We start from the raw sequence: 23020 nt of genomic DNA on the forward strand, positions 1-23020 counted from the left end.
ATGAACAAGTGTGTGTGTGTGTGTGTGTGTGTGTGTGAGGAGGAATTAAATCAAATGACCCACATTCCATATATACCTTTGTATATATCTTTTTCTATCCTTGCATTAGTTAGATTTGTGGGCTAAAATAGAGCACTAATGTCTCTGTCTGTTTACATCCGCAGGGAGGATGTAGGCTCAGGTCGTGATGATCAGCTTGCCTAACATGGCTGTTCGTTGGGCAAGTCCAGCTGAGGCAGTTGCTTGAGGTAAGCTTAAGATGTATTAGTCACCCTTGCTGTGTAGGGTGTCTCTCAGGCTTCTCTGCATTACGAAGGCGCAACATCGCAAACCTGGAATGTAAGGAAAGATTCATAACTTCACATAGGAAATGAACATGACACCATCTGCGTTATAAATGATCACTCCACACTCTGTCCAGTGTCATTATCACCATCAAGAACATCACTATCATCACCTCCCCACCCGTCTTTCATCATCAACATACCAACACCACCATCATCGCTCCTCAGACATCATTACAACGGCCTCCATCACTGCATCTCCCCATCAACCACCTCGACTTCGTCACCATCTCCAACACCAGCGGCGCCACTCCACTACCATACCCCCCCCCCCCCCCCCCCCCCCACTGTAACATCTGAGACATCATCAACATGAGGAGCCAAGGTTTACGAGCGATTACATGAGCGATTACATAAGGTTCACAGTGTCTCACAGTTCAGGCGAGACCATACTATCCTATGGGACACGTAAAGAAGACCTTTCCTATCAATCCTTCATTTCCCTAAATACCCTTTCCCACAGGAGCCAACAGCATCAACCCAGACTTCCTCATCCCTCTCCCAGTCACATGACCTCCCCAGAAAAATAATTCCTAAACCCCACTTCAACTGGAAACCCCGTAACCTCAACTGGAATCTCCCCACATCAAGCAGAACCCCTTACTTCAACTCTGTCCAGCTCGCACTGGATTTAAAATTATCTTACCCCAACCCCTCAGTACTTCTTTTCTTTTAGGACCTAACTTGTAAATGTAAAACTTTCTGAAGACTCTTAATACAGAGGCTTTCCGTCTGACTACTACCTTTCCACGGGCGTCTCACCCACTGAGACTTTCCCTCAGGCAGTCTGCTAAACCACCTTGACTGCACCTCACATCCCTAGACATGCTAACCTCCACCTCACCAAGACCCACCCACACCCACATCTCAGACATGCTAACCTCCACCTCACAAAGACCCACTCACACCCACATCTCAGACAGGATCATTGAAGCTCCTCCTTCTACCCCCATTAAAAAGGAATTGAACCCCCATAACATGATACCTTATGCTCTTACACACAAACACACACACACACTCTCTCTCTCTCTCTCTCTCTCTCTCTCTCTCTGTCTCTCTCTCTCTCTGTCTCTCTCTCTCTCTCTCTCTCTCTCTCTCTCTCTCTCTCTCTCTCTCTCTCTCTCTCTCTCTCTCTCTCTCTCTCTCTCTCTCCTCTTAAACGTACTATTTTCTACAGGGGGATGGGTCAGGTCTATGCAACCCCTGAAATCACAAATCTAAGTTGAGATAGAAATAAAATCCAGAAATACACAAGCCTTTCAGAACAGTGTATACTTGTAACTACAAAAAAAAATACGTTAGATGAAGGTAATATATTTCATTGTATCATAAATCTGCGATAAAAAGGATCTAACAGCGTTGTGTTGATGATATGAGTGAAATCAAGTCCTTTACTGAAAGTATTTTCCCATATCTAGGCTACCGTCAAGGTAAGCTAATCAATATAATTCAAAGAAGTAATCACAGCAGTTATAAATGATTTGAAAACAACTATGCAACCTAAAACAGGTACCCCTCTAACTGCCGTAGTCATTCGCTACAAGTAGTGTTTAGAATATAAGGAAATAAATACATGTATATGTGGGTATATACGTATAATATTAGTTTACCATTTACTCATCCATTTTGATATCTATCCTACTGCACAATTAGAGATGAGAGTGCTCAAAATTACCATTTTCTCATAAAACTATATTAGAGAACGGAACAAAACAAAACAAAACACAAAATTCGTTCATACTAGAAACGTAAACATTGTATGTACCAATCTATTGCGGCTTTGGGAAGTACATATGATGCCTTAAAACTTTAAATTCAACAAATTAAGAGTCCCAGTCAAGTCGTGTCGTATCAAAGATGATAGGCTGATCGTTCCTTGTCCTTGTTGAAACTTTCTAGGGGGAAAATCATGGCATAAAACCACTTCCAATAATGCTCTTGATCATCCTTTAAAAAAAAAAAACAGTTCTACTTATGGAGTCACTGGTTCATAGTCAGTGTTTCGAATGGCAGTCTCGTAAATAATGAATCAATTACCTGGGTCGTAAACAAGGCGAGAATGGCTTACGGTGTGTTCGAACCATGGGATCAAAGCATTACCGAAACACATCACCGTCCATTCCAATATGGCCGTCGGTGTGACAACACCTCTCTCTCCCCTTGATTAGTGTTTAAGTGACAGCAAATGTTCTTTTCAGATCCTGATGACCTTCTAGACGACCCAGCGGGTGAGCTTGACGACACAACTTCGGAAAGGCAACTATGTTGTGTAAAGCGGCCACACATAGGTCACGTAAAAGGGTAAGTGTCGTCAAGGAACTAGGCTGCAAAGTTCAGAAGAGGTGTGTAGTGTTGCTGAGAGCTTGCTGTGGTGATTATTGTAATTGGGCGAGAGCAAGGGTGACCCCCGACAGTGTCTTATAGTTTTTAATCGATGACCAAAGTGCCACAAGAGAGTTAAATAAGAGACAAAGGACAGTGTGTTTGTGATGGTGTAGGTGGCGGATCGAAGGCATTCCGCCATTGTTTACATTGTTGTCTGCAGAGTTTTGATTGGTTAGCATATATTCATGGGTAGTATTTATATCAATGATAGCAGAGGAAACCACTGAAACTATTTATTCATAGTGCTGGTCAAATAATTTAGTTTTGGCCTTAAAAGTGTTTTACAGTTAGGCTAATGTTACTTATGTGATGCAACATAAGTGTATTTCAGCTTAGAAAATCTTATGTGATGCAACATAAGTGTATTACAGCTTAGGAAACTTTACTTATGTGATGTAACAAGTGTATTACAGCTTAGGAAGCTTTACTTATGTGATGTAACAAGTGTATTACAGCTTAGGAAGCTTTACTTATGTGATGTAACAAGTGTATTACAGCTTAGGAAGCTTTACTTATGTGATGTAACAAAAAAAGTGTATTACAGCTTAGGAAGCTTTACTTATGTGAAGTAACAAGTGTATTACAGCTTAGGAAACTTTACTTATGTGATGTAACAAGTGTATTACAGCTTAGGAAACTTTACTTATGTGATGTAACAAGTGTATTACAGCTTAGGAAACTTTACTTATGTGATGTAACAAGTGTATTACAGCTTAGGAAGCTTTACTTATGTGATGTAACAAGTGTATTACAGCTTAGGAAGCTTTACTTATGTGATGTAACAAGTGTATTACAGCTTAGGAAGCTTTACTTATGTGAAGTAACAAGTGTATTACAGCTTAGGAAACTTTACTTATGTGATGTTACAAGTGTATTACAGCTTAGGAAACTTTACTTATGTGATGTAACAAGTGTATTACAGCTTAGGAAGCTTTACTTATGTGATGTAACAAGTGTATTACAGCTTAGGAAACTTTACTTATGTGATGTAACAAGTGTATTACAGCTTAGGAAGCTTTACTTATGTGATGTAACAAGTGTATTACAGCTTAGGAAGCTTTACTTATGTGATGTAACAAGTGTATTACAGCTTAGGAAGCTTTACTTATGTGATGTAACAAAAAAAGTGTATTACAGCTTAGGAAGCTTTACTTATGTGATGTAACAAGTGTATTACAGCTTAGGAAACTTTACTTATGTGATGTAACAAGTGTATTACAGCTTAGGAAGCTTTACTTATGTGATGTAACAATTGTATTACAGCTTAGGAAGCTTTACTTATGTGATGTAACAATTGTATTACAGCTTAGGAAACTTTACTTATGTGATGTAACAATTGTATTACAGCTTAGGAAGCTTTACTTATGTGATGTAACAATTGTATTACAGCTTAGGAAGCTTTACTTATGTGATGTAACAAGTGTATTACAGCTTAGGAAACTTTACTTATGTGATGTAACAATTGTATTACAGCTTAGGAAGCTTTACTTATGTGATGTAACAAGTGTATTACAGCTTAGGAAACTTTACTTATGTGATGTAACAAGTGTATTACAGCTTAGGAAGCTTTACTTATGTGATGTAACAAAAAAAGTGTATTACAGCTTAGGAAGCTTTACTTATGTGATGTAACAAGTGTATTACAGCTTAGGAAGCTTTACTTATGTGATGTAACAAGTGTATTACAGCTTAGGAAGCTTTACTTATGTGATGTAACAAGTGTATTACAGCTTAGGAAGCTTTACTTATGTGATGTAACAAGTGTATTACAGCTTAGGAAGCTTTACTTATGTGATGTAACAAGTGTATTACAGCTTAGGAAACTTTACTTATGTCATGTAACATAAGTATACTATAGCTTAGGAAGCTTTACTAATGTGATGTAACGTAAGTGTATTACAGCCTAGGAAACTTTACCTATGTAATGTAACATGTGTATTGCAGCTTGGGAAGCTTTACTTATGTGATGTAACGTAAGTGTATTACAGCATGAGAAGCTTTACTTATGTGATGTAAGATAGTGCATTACAGCTTAGGCAAATCTTACATGTATGATGTAACCTAACCTAGCATTTGATATGGCAAGCTAACATAATCATACGTAAATTATGTCATTGTTTTGCAATTTACCAAATGTTAGGTACGCTGATATTATTCTCACCCCTCCCCAGAGATGTGACATGAAAACAATTGGAAGAGGCGATAATGGATTTCTCACAGACTGAGGGTGCACCATCACCTGGACGTATATAGTGGAAGGCATCGGCAGGACCGTCCTCGCTCCCGGGTGAGTATTAGAGCGAAATTATATTTGCATTCGATAAGGAATTATCTCATGAATATTTTATTGTAATGGGAGAGTTTGTAATTATTGTCACACTCGAAAATAACAGCGTCAGGGAAACTTGCAATCGGGTGAACTAGGGTAGAATATTCGTTGTAATATAGGCATAACTAGTAGTTAGCTCCCTTATAAGTATAGATATACGATTACTTATGTGTGTCCAAGTGTCTTCATCGCCTTGCTAACGGAGCATAAGTTGTGTTCATGGGACCTCTGTGGTTAGGAATACAATCAAAGTCTTCCACTGTCTCAGAAGTATGGAAATCTATTTGATATCACGGTGAGATGTTGTCCAGGTTTGTTTGTGACTACCTTCGTTGTGTTGCTCGTAATTAATGTTGCTAGAGGCCAGGTCATGTGCCTTGATTGCCACTGATTCTATAAAACTACGACATCTCGTACCTGAAGTTACATTGTATAATGTCGCGGGTTTAAGTCGATTGTACGACAAGTTGGCAGTTGGGACGATTATATTTTTATGCTCGTGGAATAAGAGTTGAGTTGGTCGATAACCTCGTTTACACCCAGCTTACTACGCCAGCCATAATAATTATTGTAAACGTAATGTGTTCTCAAATATTCCACAGACGCAGAGGTATTGCTTGATCTCCAAGTAATTTGAATATTACAAGTACCGTTTGACTTTTCCTTGTATGATTCATGTCTCTGTTAACTTAGGATTAGGATTATTCTCTTTGGGGTTTAATGAGTATTTGTCGCGGAGAAATGATATGGAGAAAATGAAATAAAAATTTCCCTTCTGTGTGTGACTCGCCGCGCGGAACGGTAAGGAAATTGTCACTCAGGGGAAGTAGAGGGTCCGGGCGACGCAGGAAGGAATGAAGTGGCTACTGAAGGTGCAGAAAATACTTGAGCAGGAAAGATGACGGACTTAGGAGGGAAGGTGAGGGTGAGAGTGTAAGTGATGGAGAGAAAATGAAGGATGGGACGTAAAGTGGAAATGAATTTTGGGGCAGGGACATAGCAGGAGAGATATTGAGGACGGAAGGAATAGTGAGAGTGAGGGGTAGATAGCGGAAGAGGTCTTGAAAATGGAAGAGGAAAGTGAGGGTGAGCTGTAGAGTGAGGGTCGGGCGGAAGTAAAAATGATAATCTTTCCACCTCCAATTTGGTCTCCCACTTCTCCTCGTTCCCTCCACCTCCGACACATATATCCTCTTGGTCAATCTTTCCTCACTCATTCTCTCCAAGTGCCCAAACCATTTCAAAACACCCTCTTCTGCTCTCTCAACCACGCTCTTTTTATTTCCACACATCTCTCTTACCCTTACGTTACTTACTCGATCAAACCATCTCACACCACACACCTCCAACATCTCATTTCCAGCACATCCACCCTCCTGCGCACAACTCTATCCATAGCCCACGCCTCGCAACCATACAACATTGTTGGAACCACTATTCCTTCAAACATACCCATTTTTGCTTTCCGAGATTATGTTCTCGACTTCCACACATTCTTCAAGGCTCCCAGGATTTTCGCCCCCTCCCCCACCCTATGATTCACTTCCGCTTCCATGGTTCCATCCGCTGCCAGATCCACTCCAGTTTTTCTCCATTCAAACTTACCTCCCAATTGACTTGACCCTCAACCCTACTGTACCTAATAACCTTGCTCTTATTCACATTTACTCTTAACTTTCTTCTTTCACACACTTTACCAAACTCAGTCACCAGCTTCTGTAGTTTCTCACATGAATCAGCCACCAGCGCTGTATCATCAGCGAACAACAACTGACTCACTTCCCAAGCTCTCCCATTCACAACAGACTTCATACTTGCCCCTCTTTCCAAAACTCTTGCATTCACCTCCCTAACAACCCCATCCATAAACAAATTAAAGAACCATGGAGACATCACACATCCCTGCCGCAAACCTACATTCACTGAGAACCAATCACTTTCCTCTCTTCCTACACGTACACATGCCTTACATCCTCGATAAAAACTTTTCACTGCTTCTAACAACTTGCCTCCCACACCATATATTCTTAATACCTTCCACAGAGCATCTCTATCAACTCTATCATATGCCTTCTCCAGATCCATAAATGCTACATACAAATCCGTTTGCTTTTCTAAGTATTTCTCACATACATTCTTCAAAGCAAACACCTGATCCACACATCCTCTACCACTTCTGAAACCACACTGCTCTTCCCCAATCTGATGCTCTGTACATGCCTTCACCCTCTCAATCCATACCTTCCCATATAATTTACCAGGAATACTCAACAAACTTATACCTCTGTAATTTGAACACTCACTCTTATCCCCTTTACTTTTGTACAATGGCACTATGCACGCATTCCGCCAATCCTCAGGCACCTCACCATGAGTCACACATACATTAAATAACCTTACCAACCAGTCAACAATACAGTCACCCCCTTTTTTAATAAATTCCACTGCAATACCATCCAAACCTGCTGCCTTGCCGGCTTTCATCTTCCGCAAAGCTTTTACTACCTCTTCTCTGTTTACCAAATCATTTTCCCTAACCCTCTCACTTTGCACACCACCTCGATCAAAACACCCTATATCTGCCACTCTATCATCAAACACATTCAACAAACCTTCAAAATACTCACTCCATCTCCTTCTCACATCACCTCTACTTGTTATCACCTCCCCATTTGCGCCCTTCAATGAAGTTCCCATTTGCTCTCTTGTCTTACGCACTTTATTTACCTCCTTCCAGAACATCTTTTTATTCTCCCTAAAATTTAATGATACTCTCTTACCCCAACTCTCATTTGCCCTCTTTTTCACCTCTTGCACCTCCTGTCTCTATCTTTTATACATCTCCCACTCAATTTCATTTTTTCCCTGCAAAAATCGTCCAAATGCCTCTCTCTTCTCTTTCACTAATAATCTTACTTCTTCATCCCACCACTCACTACCCTTTCTACTCAACCCACCTCCCACGCTTCTCATGCCACAAGCATCTTTTGCGCACTCCATCACTGATTCCCTAAATACATCCCATTCCTCCCCCACTCCCCTTACTTCCATTGTTCTCACCTTTTTCCATTCTATACTCAGTCTCTCCTGGTACTTCCTCACACAAGTCTCCTTCCCAAGCTCACTTACTCTCACCACCCTCTTCACCCCAACATTCACTCTTCTTTTCTGAAAACCCATACAAATCTTCACCTTAGCCTCCACAAGATAATGATCAGACATCCCTCCAGTTGCACCTCTCAGCACATTAACATCCAAAAGTCTCTCTTTCGCGCAATCCAATAACGCTCTCTGGCCATCTCTCCTACTTACATACGTATACTTATGTATATCTCGCTTTTTAAACCAGGTATTCCCAATCACCAGTCCTTTTTCAGCACATAAATCTACAAGCTCTTCACCATTTCCATTTACAACACTGAACACCCCATGTATACCAATATTTCCCTCAACTGCCACATTACTCACCTTTGCATTCAAATCACCCATCACTATAACCCGGTCTCGTGCATCAAAACCACTAACACACTCATTCAGCTGCTCCCAAAACACTTGCCTCTCATGATCTTTCTTCTCATGCCCAGGTGCATATGCACCAATAATCACCCATCTCTCTCCATCAACTTTCAGTTTTACCCATATTAATCGAGAATTTACTTTCTTACATTCTATCACATACTCCCACAACTCCTGTTTCAGGAGTACTGTTACTCCTTCCCCTACTCTTGTCCTCTCACTAACCCCTGACTTTACTCCCAAGACATTCCCAAACCACTCTTCCCCTTTACCCTTGAGCTTCGTTTCACTCAGAGCCAAAATATCCATGTTCCTTTCCTCAAACATACTACCTATCTCTCCTTTTTTCACATCTTGGTTACATCCACACACATTTAGACACCCCAATCTGAGTCCACGAGGTGGATGAGCACTCCCCGCGGGACTCCTTCTGTTTCCCATTTTTAGAAAGTTAAAATACAAGGAGGGGAGGATTTCTGGCCCCCCCACTCCCGTCCCCTCTAGTCGCCTTCTACGACACGTGAGGAATGCGTGGGAAGTATTCTTTCACCCCTATCCCCAGGGATAATATATATATATATATATATATATATATATATATATATATATATATATATATATATATATATATATATATGGGGATAGGGGAGAAAGAATACTTCCCACGTATTCCCTGCGTGTCGTAGAAGGCGACTAAAAGGGAAGGGAGCGGGTGGCTGGAAATCCTCCCCTCTCTTTTTTTTTTTTTTCCAAAAGAAGAAACAGAGAAGGGGGCCAGGTGAGGATATTCCCTCTGTTCTTAACACTACCTCGTTAATGCGGGATATGGCGAATAGTATAAAAGAAAAGAAAAGATATATATATATATATATATACATATATATATATATATATATATATATATATATATATATATATATATATATATATATATATATGGGGATAGGGGAGAAAGAATACTTCCCACGTATTCCCTGCGTGTCGTAGAAGGCGACTAAAAGGGAAGGGAGCGGGAGGCTGGAAATCCTCCCCTCTCTTTTTTTTTTTTTTTCCCAAAAGAAGGAACAGAGAAGGGGGCCAGGTGAGGATATTCCCTCAAAAGCCCAGTCCTCATCCTCTGTTCTTAACGCTACCTCGCTAATGCGGGAAATGGCGATTAGTATAAAAATATATATATATATATATATATATATATATATATATATATATATATATATATTTTTTTTTTTTCCAAAAGAAGGAACAGAGAAGAGGGCCAGGTGAGGATATTCCCTCAAAGGCCCAGTCCTCTGTTCTTAACGCTACCTCGCTATCGCGGGAAATAGCGAATAGTATGAAAAAAAAAAAAAATATATATATATATATATATATATATATATATATATATATATATATACACATATACACACATACACACATACACACACACACACACACATATATATATATATATATATATATATATATATATATATATATATATATATATATATATATATATATATATATATATTATATTTATATTTTATTATACTTTGTCGCTGTCTCCCGCGTTTGCGAGGTAGCGCAAGGAAACAGACGAAAGAAATGGCCCCCCCCCCCCCCATACACATACACGTCCACACACGCAAATATACATACCTACACAGCTTTCCATGGTTTACCCCAGACGCTTCACATGCCCTGCTTCAATCCACTGACAGCACGTCAATGAAAAATGTAAGAAATAATTTAGAAAACAAACTTCTAGCTTGAAATGAAATGAAAAATGAATGTCACAATGGTTCAACCTCTGGCTATTGAAAAGGGAAATGTATAAATTTATTTACACAAACGTGTATAGTTTTCATCAATTTAACCACTGTATCATACTGCCTGGTCCACTTCTCTTATCATGAAACTGGAATATTGGCTTATGATGTTTCTCAATTTTCTTCATTACACAATATATATATATATATATATATATATATATATATATATATATATATATATATATATATATATATATATTTTTTTTTTATTTTCATACTATTCGCCATTTCCCGCATCAGCGAGGTAGCGTTAAGAACAGAGGACTGGGCCTTTGAGGGAATAACCTCAGCTGGCCCCCTTCTCTGTTCCTTCTTTTGGAAAATTAAAAAAAAAAAAAAAATGAGAGGGGAGGATTTCCAGCCCCCCGCTCCCTTCCCTTTTCTACAACACGCAGGGAATACGTGGGAAGTATTCTTTCTCCCCTATCCCCAGGGATAATATATATATATATATATATATATATATATATATATATATATATATATATATATATATATTCTAGCCCCCCGCTCTCTGCCCTTGTAGTCGCCTTCTACAACATGCAGGAAAAAACGTGGGAAGAATTCTTTCTCCCCTATCCCACATAATATAATAATGTGGACTGAACCACGGCATGTGACGTGTCTGAGGTAGACCATGGAAAGTTGTGTGGGGACTGGATGTGGAAAGGGAGTTGTGGTTTTGGTGCATTACACATGACAGCTAGAGACTTCGTGTGAACATCTAGCTGTCACGTCATTTCCTAGCGCTACCTCGCGCGCATGCGGGGGGGAGGAGGGTGCCATTTCATGTGTGCCATTGGTGTCGATGGGAATGGCTGAGGGCAGCAAGTATAAATATGTACGTCTGTATATATATGTATTTGTCTGTATGTATATGTATGTATACATTTAAATGTATATGTGCGTGTATGTGTATGTGGGTGGGTTGGGCCATTCTTTCGTCTGTTTCCTTGCGCTACCTTGCTAACACAGGAGACAGCAACATAGTATAATAAAATAGATAAATGTTTAGTTCGTTCATTATACTTTGTCGGTCTCGCGTTAGCGGGGTAGCGCAAGGAAACAGACGAAAGAATGACTCAACCTACTCACACACACATGTATATATATACACGTCCACACACGCACATATACACACCTATACATTTCAACGTATACTTTTTCATTTCTTTCATACTATTCGCTGTTTCCCGTGTTAGCGAGGTAGCGTTAAGAACAGAGGACTGGGCCTTTGAGGGAATATTCTCACTTGGCCCCCTTCTCTGTTCCTTCTTTTAGAAAAAAAAAAAAAATATATAGGGGAGGATTTCCAGCCCCCCGCTCCCTTCCCTTTTTGTTGCCTTCTACGACACGCAGGGAATACGTAGGAAGTATTCTTTCTTCCCTATATATATATATATATATATATATATATATATATATATATATATATAGTTCATACTTGCTGCCTTTATTCATATATATATATATATATATATATATATATATATATATATATATATATATATATATATATATATATCACCTACTTAATTTAGCTCATATTACCCCCAGGAACTGTCTAAAGGCTCCTGCAGCCTATGGCTGCTCTACATATGGTAGGAGGGAAATAAACGCTTCACTAGAGTGAAAAGTACTTTGATGAAACTATATTCCCAAAGCAGGAAAAGTGAGGGTGAAGAAATGATGGAATATTTGGCAAGTCAATAAACAGATAGAAATGGCAACTTTCCAAATCTACACTGTGCTTCTCAGATTTGGTCACTGCACATAAGAAAACACACTGAGCTAACAGAGAAGTCCAGAGATGGACAATACAGGTGGTACCATAATTAAAAGGGCTAAGTTACTGGGAAAGGTGAAGGCTTTAAAAAGTTGCCCACATTGGTGAGATTTGATTAAAAATCAAGGTTATTCAAAAAGTTTTAAAATCTTTCGACATTTTGTTGGGATTCATGATATTCAAGCAAATATTAAAAGGTTGAAACCTTTTAATATTTGCTTGAATATTCCTAATGTTGAACATGTCAGTAGACAACTTTTCCATTTCCTAATAAATTTCATGTTATTTTCCAAGGTGTTCAAAAAATATCGAAATACTGAACCATTTTGATTAACATCTTGTTTGGATTATATTGAATTTTCAACTTTTTCCAATTTCCATGAAAATCTCATTTTAGGTCTTTTTTCAGTTTATAGGATTTACCTAGTCAAATCATAGTCAATCTAAGAATGATTTTCTCAACCATTTCTTTTTCAGAATGCATAATAGTTTTTACGGATGTTATAATAAAAATCTATGTTGCTGGGATTTAACAGAAATTTTCAGCTGAATAAGAAAATATTTTCATTTCCTAAAATTTTCATATTAGCTGTTTAAAAAATTTAGCTAATTACTTGACTAATTTTGGTTCTCACAACTTTCAGCATGCTTAATATTTTCTGTGGTGAATTTTTAGATTATGACCCATTATCTTCAATATTTTGTTGGGGTTCTGCGTTATTTCAACTATTTAAGATTTGCTTGAAAATATCATGCAAATATCATACGAAAATATCATATCAGATCATATTCTTTCAAGTTCCTGATATTTTTCATGATTAATTTTGAGCCATTTCTTTGGTAGATTATTAAAATTTCTATATTTTTCATATTCGCAAGTTGATCTTTATGCTGAGTATGAAAATGAAACGACAACGTTCAATCAATACTTTTCATATGAATTTGATAATGAGTATAAATATACTTATCCATAAAAAACTTTAACTCTTTGATAAACCAATAAACTTTTCACCAGTTTCTTATTCAAAATAAAAGATTTTTAAATGATTTGAAGTTTGGATCCATTTTCTATGATATTGATATTAACAATGTTTTCAGATTTGCATGAAGATCACATTTTAGCTATTTTTCTTTCGCAAGATGATTGACCTAAAAACTCGTCAGCTTATTTTAGGAAATATGTTTCTGAAAACAAGTTCCTATTTAGTATGCTAAATTATGACCGATTTTGTTTAACATCTTATCGGAATTTTAATGAAATTTTAACTTTTTCAAATTTGTATGAATCTGATAACAAAGTAGAAATTTACGTTTCCTAATATTCTTGATTAAAAGTTTATGATAGCATACTTAAGAGTATCTTTGGTAACGTTTTAATTAAATTCCATAATGTTCAAAAAAGTTAAAAAATTGTGATCAATTTTGCTTAAGATTGAATTCCGAGATGTTCTAAAAGGTTAAAAAATTGTGATCAATTTTGTTCAAGATTTTCGTAGGACTTTCTTGACATTTATATATTTTTCATATTTGTTATTCCTCATAATAAATATGAAAAAAGAGAAAATATTTTTACATATTAATCAGCTTTTTATTGAAATTTTGAACAGAAAAATATACTTGGTGAGGTTTTAAGATGATCAAAACCTTTTCCAATTTTAGCAATTTCGTTTAAATTTTGTTAAAATTTTGATATTTTCAACTTTTCATATTTGCCTGAAAATACAAATTTCAGTAATGAATATGAATTTTTCCATGTCTTGATATTTTCTCTATAATTTCCTCTTAGTCAGTTTACTTCACAAGTTAATCAAGACTTTTTTATAACATGCCTAATAGAAGCGGTTTTAATCAAAATACAGTTATAGATAATACTAAAAATCTTAATATTTTTCATATTACCTATTTATTTGATTTCTCAATAAATTCATCTAAATTTTCATTAAAAAGAATTTGAATTTTGAGCCATTTCTTTTTAATATTTTGCGGGGATATTATTGAATTTCCATGTATATCACCTTTGCACAATAATCACATGGTTTATGTCATTCTTTATCAACATAAAGCTTATGAAAATGAAATAAAAATGTTCCATTTTTTAAAAGTTTTCCTGTGAATTTGATCAAGATCAAATACGTTAAAAAAATCTTGAAATGTTCTGCCATTTTGTTCTGAATTTACAGATATTTTCAACATATTTACATTTGCGTGAAAATACTTCTGGTAATATGCATAATGCTGAATACGAAAATAGTTATACTTTTAATTATTCCCAAGTTATTCAATTACTTGGAAAATTGATCTAAACATAGATATCTGATAATCAAAATGTATGGTGAGGCTTTCTTCAAAATCTTAAATGTTTAAAAGATGTAGAAATTCTAAATCATTTCCTTAGCATTCTGTTTGGATTTTATTGAAATTCTTATATTTTAAAAAAAAGATAGTAAATCAGTAAACAGTAAAACTAGTAAAAAACTGTAAAAAACTTCCAGTTCATAAGATTTTCTGTATTAATTTGCAAACCTATTTAACTAGACTATTCAAACTAGAAATTTTGAACTTTTATTTAACATGCTATATATTTCTCACAACTGATTCTTATTCAGCATGCTTAGAAGTGTCTATTGATGAGGTTTTATTAAAAGTGAAAGATATTCAAAAAGTTCTAACATTTTGTTAGAATTGTATGAATATTTTCAACCTTTTTATATTTGCATGAAACATCATTTTAGGCAATATTCCTATTTAATTAACTACTTCACAGTGTGTTTAAAAAAAATCTTGAAATATTGAACTGTTTTGAAATTTTCGAAATTCCGATTTTCATGAAAATCTCATTTTACGTTTTTTTTTTTCCAATTCATACTATTTTCCCAATAATTAATCTTCAGGTTTGCATGAAAATATCATATTAGATCGTATTTCAAATTTCTGATATTTCCCTACTTTGCTAATTATTTCAGCATGATGAAGAGTATCTCTAGAGGTTCAAGAAATCCTAGAATTTTGATCCAGTGTTTTTCTAAATATCTCAGTGGATTGTTAAGATTTCCATATTTACTATATTCGCACGATGTTATTCTTTATGAAAAGTATGAAAATGAAACGAGAACGTTCCACTTATACTTTTCAAATGAATTTGGTAATACACGAATCATCAGCGTGCTCTATTGAAATCTACAACTTTTTCAGATTTTCATGAAATTCTCATTTTAACTTTTTTTTCATACTGGACAAGGAAATCGAGTGAATAAGTTCCAGTTCATAGTGTTTTCATATTAATTTCCTAATCATTATCAATAATTGAGCTTGAAAGTCATGAATGATGCTGATTATGAACTTACTTGATTACCTAATCATTTAATTACTTGGGAATTTGATCTAAACATAGATCTTTGATAACAGTCTGGTATTCGGTATGCCTGATTATTAGAATGAATGGTGAGGTTTTCTTCAAAATCCGAAATGCTCAAAAAATTCTAGAAATTTTTGTAACATTTTCTTTTGATTCCTTATATCTATCTTATGCTGAATACGAATATAGTTAAAAAGAATTTTAGTTCATAAAATTTTCTATATGAATTTGCTAACTTGTACTATTTCACCTAGAAGTTTCAATGTTGAAGTTTGCATAAAACTCCAATATACTGAACAAATTTTGAGATTTTCATCCATTTAATTTAACATTTTTTTTTTAGGATTCTATTCTCAACCATTTTACATTTTCATGAAAATACATTGATTTTCTAACTAATTACATTCATTGAATGTTATCAGAATCTTCAACTTTTTCTAGATTTTCATGAAAATTTCATTTTAGCTTTTTTTTTTCTTTCATACTAATTAAGGAAATCGTGTGCATAAGTGCTACTTATTCTCTCATGGTGAATATGAAAATCAAACAAAAAAGTTCATAGTGTTTTCCATATTCATTTCCTAATCAATTACTTTATAAGTAATTCGCTTTTCATTTGTCTAATGTTTCTCAAAAAAAAATCTGGCTCAAAAGATTTGAAATTACGACCAAATTTGTTTAACTTTTTAACTTTTTGTTGGGATTGTAATAAAATTTTCAACCTTTTCAAAATTCTTTAAAAATATCATATTAATTATATTACTATTTTGGAAATATAACTTGTTTTTGATAGATTCTTATTCGACATTTTAATTAAAATCCAAGATGTTGAAAAGATCTTAAACGTATGAGCCATTATTAAGATTTTCGTAGAATGTGCTTGAATTTCTATATTTGTCATATTTGCTCGAAAATCTCGTTCTGTTTCTTAATATGAATTTCCTGATTGATATATAGATGACTTTATGTTTCTGACATTTAGAAGTGTCTATGATGAAATTTTATTGTCAAAAATATTCAAAAAGTTCTAAAATTTTGACATTTTGTTAGGATTTCATATTTGTATATTTGCCTGAAAATATCATTTTAGGTATTTCTAATGTTGAACATGAAAATAGACAGAACTTTTCCATTTTCTAATATTTTTCATATTTTCATAAAAAAAAAGCATTAGCTCTTTGATAAACGAATCAACCTAAAAAATTTTGTTCCTTTCACTAATTTCTTATTCAGCGTGCTTTATGCTTATGGTGAGGTTTGATCAAAATGCAAGATTTCAAAAGATTTGAAGTTTTGATCCATTTTCTAAGATATTGAAATCTACACTTTTTCAGATTCACATGAAAATCTCATTTTAGCTGAATAAGAAAATCGAGTGAAAAAGCTCTTCACAGCGTTTTCCAATATCAAGATGATTAATCTGAAAAGTCATTAGCTACTTATTTGTATAATTGACCTAAAAATGTTTCTCAAAACAATTTCTTTATCAGTATACTCAGTAGTTTCAACGGAGGTGTAATAATCTGATGTTTAAAAAGATTTGAAATTATGACCCATTTTGTTTAACATTTGATTGGTATTTTAATATTTTCAAGTTTTTCAAATTTGCATGAAAATACCATTAATGCTGAATCAGATAGGAATGTAGAAATTTATATTTCCTAATATTTTTCCTATTAGCCAACTATCTAATTAATGAATTAATAAGTTGTAGATAGTAACGTTTTAATTTAATTCCAAAATGCTCAAAAAAATCTGACATTAGCTTGTAGGTCGCCCAATCAAACTAAGGATCATTCTCTCACAAACATTTCTTTTTCAGAATGCATAATGGATCTTATGGATGTCTTAATAAAAATTTATGTTGCTGGGATTTTACTGATATTTTCAACTTTTTTCAGACACGTTTGTTATTCCAACTGCTGAATAAGAAGATAGTGAAATTTCCATTCCTAATATTTTCATATTAGTCAGCCTGAAAATGTTTCGTACAGTATATTCAGCATGCTTAATATTTTCGGTGGTGAATCTTTTAATTATGATCCATTTTGTTTAACATTTTGTTGGGATTTTAATGAAATTTTCAAGTTTCAGATTTTGAAGTTTTATCTAATGTTTTGAAAGATTATGAAAATTTCCATATATATCATATTTATCATATTATTCTTTATGCTGAATAAGAAAATGGAACGAAAACGTACCATTGATGATTTAGCAGCATTTGCTCTTGATTAAAGAATCAACCTAAAAAATTTTTTTCAGTGTGCTTTATAGCAATTATGGTAATGCAAGATTTTCAAAAGATTTAAAGTTTTGATCCATTTTTAAGATTGTAAATTCACAACTGTTTCAGAATCGCAGTAAAATCTCATTTTAGCTGTTTTTTCTTTTTTTCTTATTCATGTTGAATAAGAAAATCATGTTGATATTTTCTATATGATTTTCCTATTTAATGTTGAATAAGAAAATCGTGTTGATATTTTCTATATAATTTTCCTATTTAATGTTATTGAACCAATAAATCAAAAATTATTCTCGTAACAATTTCCAGTTCTTTGTGTTTCCATATTATTTTCCTAATATTATTTTCTTAATATTTATTAAGATAATCATAACACGCTTAATAGAAGTACTTTAAATCAAAATAGTTAAAAAAAAATCTCATTGTTTTTAATTTTTCCGATTTCCATGAAAGTCTCTGTTTAGCTATTTTTTTCTTATGCCATATAAGAAAATCAAGTGAACAATTTTCATATTATTTTCTCAATGAAAAATACTTAATCAACCTAGGAATATTTTTCTCACCATTTCTTTTACAGAATGTTGAAATTATGACCGTTTCTTTAACATTTTCCTAGGATTCTACTGAAATAACTTTTTCAGACGCATAAAAATGTATTAGGCATTACTATGTTTGCTAATTCTTTAATTACAAAACAAACTAATGTAATTAATAAGAATCTGATGTTAAAAAAATGTTGACATTATGACCCATTTTTCTTAATATTTTGATAGGATTTTCCTGAAATTTTCAACATTTTCAGATTTACATCAAAATATTTTTTATATTAGCGAAATATTTGATTACTCAATAAATTCATCTAAATGTGTCAAGGGATTTCTTTTTAATATTTTGCTGGAATATTATTGAATTTCCATAATCATCACATTATAGATGTTATTCTTCTTGCTGATTATGAAAATTGAATGAAAAAGTTCTATTTCTTTAAATGAATTTGATAAAGATTATTAAGATAACTTTAAAAGCAGTAGCTCTTTCATAAACAAATTAACTTAGAAATATGTTTCTGACAAAATAAGATGACTAGCTAATTACTTGAGTAATCAACCTAACAATATTTTGTTCATTTCTTTTACAGAAATTGGGAAATTGATCAAAACATGCTTGATAATTGAAATGAATGGTGAGTTTTCTTCATAATCCAGGATGCTCAAAAAAAATCTAAAAATTTATAATCATTTCTTTTTAACATTGTTTGGATTTTATTAAATTTCTCATTTTATTTCCATGTCCAGGCCCACAAGACGCTTCACATGCCCTAGTTCAATCCATTGACCACGTCAACCCCGGTATACCACATCGTTCCAATTCACTCTATTCCTTGCACTCCTTTCAGGCCCCGATCACTCAAATTTTTTTTCACTCTATCTTTCCACTTCCAATTTGGTCTCCCACTTCTCGTTCCCACCATCTCTGACATATCACTTTGGTCAATCTTTCCTCACTTATTCTCACCGTGAGCAAACAATCTCAAAACACCCTCTTCTGCTCTCACCACACTATTTTTATTACCACACATCTCTCCTCACACCACATATTGTCCTCAAACATCTCATTTCCAGCACATCCACCGTCCTCCACACAACCATATAAGATTGTTGGAACCACTATTCCTTCAAAAATACCCATTTTTACTTTCCAAGATAACGTTCTCGACTTTCACACATTTTTCAGCGCTCCCAGAACTTTCGCTCTGGGATTCACTTCCGCTTCCATGGGTCCATCCGCTGCCAAATCCACTCCCAGATATCTAAAACATTTCAATTCCTCAGTTTTTCTCCATTCAAACTTACCTCCAAATTGACTTGTCCCTCAACCCTACTGCTCTTATTCACATTTACTCTCAACTTCTCTTTCACACACTTTACCAAACTCAGTCACCAGCTGAATCAACCACCAGCACTGATGTTAAGCGAACAAGTGACTCACTTCCCAAGCTCTCTCATCCACAGCAGACTGCATACTTGCCCTTCTTTCCAAAGCTCTTGCATTTACCTCTCTAACAATCCCATCCATAAACAACTTAAGCAACCATGGAGACATCTTGCACCCCTGCCTAGTCACTTTTCTTTCTTCCTACACGGACACATGCCTTACATCCTCGATAAAAACTTCACTGATCTTACCAACTCTATCAACTCTATCATATGCCTTCTCCAGATCCATAAATGCTAAATACAAATCCATTTGCTTTTCTAAGTATTTCTCATACATTCTTCAAAGCAAACATCTGATCCACACATCCTCCACCACTTCTGAAACCACACTGCTCTTCCCCAATCTAACGCTCTGTAAATGCCTTCACCCTCTCGATCAAAACCCTCCCATATAATTTCCCATATAATTTCTGTAATTTGAGCACTCACTCTTATCCCCTTTTCCTTTGTACAATGGCACTATGCATGCATTTCACCATCCAAACCTGCTGCCTTGCCGGCTTTCATCTTCCGCAAAGCTTTTAATACAAAGACATATATATTTATATGTTAATACTTCATCCATTCCTGGCGCTACCCTGCCCCACAGGAATTAACATCACTAACACCTGCTTCACTGAAGTAGTGCTAGGAAAAAGGCAAAAAAAAAAAAAAAAAGGGCCACATTCGTTGACCCATAGACCTTTTCATGGTTTAGCACAGACACTTCACATGCCTTGGTTCAATCCACTTGCAAGCCTTTCACCCACCTGTATGTTCAGGCCTCATTTGGTCTCCTGCTTCTCCTTGTTCCCTCCACCTCTGAAACATATATTCTCTTTGTCAATCTTTTTTCATTCATTCTCTCTATATGTCCAAACCATTTCAACACACCCTCTTCTGCTATTTCAACCATGCTCTTTATATTTCCACACATCTTACTTGATCCACCACATATTGTCCTCAAACATTTCATTTCTAACACATCCACGGTCCTCCGTATAATCCTATCAATAGCCCATGCTTCGCAACCATATAAAATTGTTGGAACTGCCTTTCCTTTAAACATACCCATTTTTGCTTTCCGAGATAACATTCTCTCCCACAAATTCTTCATCGATCCCAGAACCTTAACCTCCACTTCCATGGTTCTATCCGCTGCTAAGTCCACTCCCAGATATCTACAACAACCCTACTGAACCTAATTACCTTGTTTTTAATTCAAACTTACTCCCAACTTTCTTCTTTCACATACTTTTCAAAATTCAGTCACCAACTTCTAAAGTTTCTCACTCGAATCAGCCACTAACAAACATATAAATATACAGAATGACTATATAGAAATACCTCTTTAAACAGCCTCATATTCATTTAATAAATACAGTCAGGTGAGCAACAAGCAAATGTGGGTCTGTCACTTGGATTAGTTTCCTTTACCATTAAAGAAAGAGAGAAAAAACTGCTAGTCCCCAATATCCTAACTTTCATTTAAATTTTCCCACACAAGGAGCAGACCAAGCCACTGGAGACTATAGAGAGCAAGTGAAAGAGCTATAGGCGTACAGATGGAGTGCATCAGCGATAATAATAAAAAAAATGCATATTGTATTTATGTTAAAGCAAAATGCACCTAAGAATTGACACAGCCACGAACGTGAGAGGACTTTCCTTCTTTTTTCTGTGTGCACTAGGGAAACATCTTTTCGGAACAATGACACAATGAAGGGACTAATGTGCAGTTTTCCTGTGGAGAGTGAGAGGGCATTCATGCTCAATTGAATGTGTGCATGTATTTAACTATCTACTGCACCACATGAGGAGGGAACTTTACAGCCATAGAACTCCAACTTTTGTAAACTGTCCGCGTTAACATTCTTATAACTCACTTTTCTCCATCCATCCACTACTTTGTTCCATCTTTTCCAGTGCAATTGTCCCTTGCATTTTTTTTTTGAAGTGCTGCTCACTGTCTTCATCATCAGGGCCTCTTGCTTTTCCTTGGGACTCAGGTCTTTTAATCCAACAGGAAAGAGTCAGTAAACTTTAGGGGAGGGTCCCCTAGGACAGGTTTATCAATATCTCTAAAATATTCTATTCTTATCAATTGATCAAAAAAATCAAGTTACAGAAAAGGCAAAATATAACAAAAATCTAGTATATTACTAACATTCACAGCCATATAAACATTTCAATTATTTATTCATTTATTTTGCTTTGTCGCTGTCTCCCGCGTTAAGGAGGTAGCGCAAGGAAACGCGAAACAATGGCCCAGCACTCCCACATACACATGTATACACGTCCACACACCTATACATCTCAACGTATACATATATATATATATATATACATATTCCTATGGGTCCACGGGTAAAATGAAAAACGAAAAGTTCCCAGGTGCACTTTCGTGTAATAATCACATCATCAGGTGAGACACAAGAGAGAAATATGTCAGTTGATATACATCGAAGAGACGAAAGGTGTGATGTGATTATTACACGAAAATGCACTTGGGAACTTTCCGTGTTTCATTTTCCCCATGGACTCATTGGAATATCTTGATCACACGCAAAATTGTGATCCTCTCAAATATATATATGTCACTGGATTGAATCAAGGCATGTGAAGCGTCGGGGGTAAACCATGGAAAGCTGTGTAGGTAGGTATATTTGCGTGTGTGGAAGTATGTGTATGGGGGTGGGTTGGGCCATTTCTTTCGTCTGTTTCCTTGCGCTACCTCGCAAACGCGGGAGACAAAGCAAAAAAAAAAAAAAAATATAAACACATTTGCATAATTCCCATCGCCACCTCGCCACACCTCGCTAGGAAAAAACAACAAAGGCCACATTCGTTCACACTGAAGCCACAGCTCCCTTTCCACATCCAGGCCGCACAGAACTTTCCATGGTTTACCACAGACGCTTCACATGCCCTGAATCAATCCATTGACAGCACCACATCATTCCAATTCATTCTATTCCTTACACGCCTTTCACCCTCCTGCATGTTCAGGCCCCGATCACTCAAAATCTTTTTCACTCCATCTTTCCACCTCCAATTTGGTCTCCCACTTCTCGTTCCCTCCACCTCTGGTCAATCTTTCCTTACTCATTCTCTCCATGTGACCACCCTCTTCTGCTCTCTCAACCACTCTTTCTACTACCACACATCTCCCTTACCCTCGATCAAGCCACCTCACACCCAAACACCTCAAACATCTCATTTCCAGCACATCCATCCTCCTCCGCACAACTCTATCCACAGCCCACGCCTCGC

Source organism: Panulirus ornatus, chromosome 29 (genome assembly GCF_036320965.1).
Source record: "Panulirus ornatus isolate Po-2019 chromosome 29, ASM3632096v1, whole genome shotgun sequence".
NCBI lineage: Eukaryota > Metazoa > Arthropoda > Malacostraca > Decapoda > Palinuridae > Panulirus > Panulirus ornatus.